The sequence below is a fragment of the Hibiscus syriacus genome, unplaced genomic scaffold (genome assembly GCF_006381635.1).
Source record: "Hibiscus syriacus cultivar Baekdansim isolate YM2019G1 unplaced genomic scaffold, ASM638163v2 tig00110328_pilon, whole genome shotgun sequence".
Taxonomy (NCBI): domain Eukaryota; kingdom Viridiplantae; phylum Streptophyta; class Magnoliopsida; order Malvales; family Malvaceae; genus Hibiscus; species Hibiscus syriacus.
The window spans coordinates 5075240-5078767 of record NW_024062685.1 but is presented as its reverse complement, the minus strand read 5'-3'; the positions used below and the strand labels follow the sequence as shown (position 1 = coordinate 5078767).

At 38.4% G+C, this 3528-nt stretch overlaps 1 pseudogene; it reads right to left on the bottom strand.

Moving 5' to 3' along the window:
* Positions 1-490: 490 nt before the first annotated feature.
* On the bottom strand, positions 491-2660 carry LOC120118308 (annotated as a pseudogene).
* Between the last annotated feature and the right edge of the window lie 868 nt (positions 2661-3528).

Below are 3528 nucleotides of genomic sequence, written 5' to 3'. Positions count from 1 at the left end.
TACCTTTCAAAATATAAATGCTTTGAAAAATGGCTACGAGTTGCTTGTAATTTTTTGCTTGGTATTTCGTATATCTCTTCTGTCTTACAATAATGAGTTACGATGGCTATTTATAATGTTTGTGAATCCTATCTTTATGAGTTTAAATAATAGTATAATTCTATCCTATTTTTAGGAGTTTGAATCCTAACAAAATTCTATCCTATTTTTAGGAGTTTGAATCCTAGTATGACGAAAAGATGTGTTGACACTAATTATTACTATTTTTCCATATAAATGAAAGATACATAAAGGAGTATTTGGCGTGATCTTATTATTACTATTTTTCCCCATAAATGAAAAATACTTAAGGAGACTGAACCAGCTTCCGTTTTTAAGGAAATAAAGGAGTTAACATTGCTTCATTTTTCCAGACAACCAAGTCAAGCCATGCAAAATTCAGCTCTGTAATTCAACCATGCAGAAACGAATTCTAAGATAGTTACCACTACAGAAGAAAACAAAAAGGTGTCTCCGAAATTGACATTGGAATTGAAGATTGTCATCATCACATTCTGTCCTCTCTCTTCCTTGGAGCACACGTAATGATTTCGTCGACTCTAAGATTCATTTCAGCAGCCTCAGTTACAGACAGCAATACAGCTTGCTTGACTTTGAAGGATTCAGAGATTCCTAGCTCAGCCATATCTCCTACCTGCTTATATAGGTCAATGGTCAAAACATACAATTGGTCACAGCAACAAGAGAAATTATACAGATCCGATGTCGTCAATGGAACACAGTAATAACCCATAAAGCATATAACTGAATCTATAACATTAGGACAGACATGCCCGAGTAACTTTCACTCATTATGCAATACGGATCACGTATAAACTTGTCACTCTGTAACCAAACGTGTAATTTCTTCTAAGATACAGCAAGAACATACCGACAGGACATATGTGATTCTGTGGACACCAGCCAAAGACAAACTCTAGCCATGTTCAAACAAACTTTAGGCAATAAAATTCATTAGATTCAGTTTTTTTTTTAAATAATTAAATTCCAGCACTTACATATCGAGTGATGACATCAATCCCAGCATTGCATCCCTCCTTATGGTGCTCTGCACGAAGCTGAGCTACCAAATCTGCACTGTCCAGACCAGCATTGTTAGCAATAATTGTTGGGATGGATATGAGTGCCCGCGAGAAAGCTTCAATCGCATGAGACTTCTTCCCGGGAGTCTGGCGTGCTAGCTCATCCACCGCCTTTGCCATTACCATCTCAGGCCACCCACCTCCAAGAACTACCCTAGTGTCATTGACTGTCTGAGACAGCACACAAGGCATCATGCAGAGACCTTTAAGCTTCATCCAGCACAGGACGGCTGCCATAAACAGTAGCATGTCACAGACAAAGAAACATATCAAGCAAGGAGAACAACTAGGGAGACAATTCAAAACCATACCTTGCACCTCTCAACACATAGTACAAGCCTGACCCATTTCAACACCGGAAAAGTGAATTAACCTGTCCTCCCCAATCATAATTTCTTCAATAAGCTTGCAATGTCCAAGCTTAACTGACTCAGGGTGTCAAAGGTTGAAGCAATTTCATCACCTGTTACCAAAGCCAGACGCTCTATCCCCTCAAAATCAACATGCTCAATTGCAAGTACGCCTGCATCTGCAAAGAGTTCTTCAGGGAAATTGTAAATCAACTGCCTATTAACAAAGCAGTTGATCCCGTGTGCTATGATCTTTTGCACTTTCTCTCTCATCTTTTCCTTTTCAGCCCCTTCAATTTCAGCAACCTTTGACATTGAATCAACACGAACACGTGCACCGTATATCTTCACTTTATCATTATCCATTGCGGTATTTGCAACCAAAATCTTAGCATTTTCTATCCGTTTTGGCTGTCCAAGCCCTATTTTCTTGTCAAGAATGAATCTGGAATCATAAATTTTAAGTTTAAATCAATAAATCAGATAAGAGAATGGCTGACATACAGGAGCACCAGTCCCAACAGAATACTATAACAGTAAATGAAGGCTATAAGAAGCTCATAATAATTCACCCTTCATCTAAGAAAGAATCGCTCAAAGATCCCCCAGGCTTCTTGATAATTTGGATGGCCTCTAAATTTGTGCTCCCCTGCAGTTGCAAGTCAAATCCATACAAACATGATAAGGAAAAATAAATAAATAAATTCAATAAAAGTGAAAGATCAGATGAAGGGGCATTCTGAACACAATTCTGAATCAAACTGCATTGAAACACTTATATTTTAATCTTAAAATGTCAGATGCAGAAAAATTATAACCTTTAACCTCATAACAGCATCCACAGCTAGTTGTGCAAAATACACCTTATTCTGAGAAAGAATTTTGGAACTCAAAGTGGTCATTGCAATTTTCATCAAGTCCGACTTGAGTTTCACTGCAAAATTCAGAGTCGCCATGAGCTACAAGAAGCAAATTCAATAAAGACATATTCTAATGGCAAGAATCAGTCAATTAAATTTTTTATCAAGTCAAACACATTAATAGCATATTGTTCAAATAGGAATCAACAAAGGCATGAAGCCTAAAATGTTACAAAGTACAGACATATCATGCAATACATGCACACAAAAAATTGAGTGTATTAATATCCAACAATCTTCACCTGCATTGTCTTTGTTATCCAAAACCCTCTTCAACAAGCATTACGAGCACATTCGGCAACCTATTGTAGACACCCGTTTTGTCCAGGTCAAAAAAATCAGCCGCCAACAACAATTTTTTAGTCCGCCGTCAAGCCTTCTGGAAGCTACCCACTGATTTCTCCACTATCATCGCTTAATCCACATGCCACTGCCACAATTTCAAACATGTTGAAAAAAAACAAGAAAAAATGTATAATTCAGGCTATATAAACCCGAACAAAAAATATAAAAGAGGAGTTGGATTCATCAATAAAAAGCAGAAAAAAATCTTCAAAGTTATTTTTGGCATTTTTATTTTATGTTATTTATTTATTAGCATTCAAATTAAAAAATAATAACAAAAAAAGGAAAAAAGGGCGTTTTACCGTGCTGTCGGAATCTCGTCGGCGTTCGGAGGGTCGGTTTGACGAACCGAACGGTGAGAAGGAGCGTCTCGAGGAGGGAAGCAACATACTGAAATTTGAGCTCGATCCAACGGCGGACGGCGCAGATCGAAGCCCGGGAAAGTCGAGCGGTGTTTTGTCATTTCACGACGTTCAGAACACCCCCTGATAAACGGAGCCCGAATCCATGACCACCGCATCGAGACGAGTCTCCCGGTAAATTTTGGTGGCCAACAACCACCGGAGGCAGATCCGACGTGCGGCGGGCAGAAGAATTTGTTGAAGCTTGCAGGTTTCTGGGCTGTTTCACGTGGAAATATATTATGGTTGTATAGAAAAAGGGTAAATAATGCGTAAGGTCTCCATATTCTAAGGTGCTTTTTGCTTGGTTCACATATCTTAATGGGTAAATCATGCGTAAGGTCCCCATATTCTAAGGTGCTTTTTTATT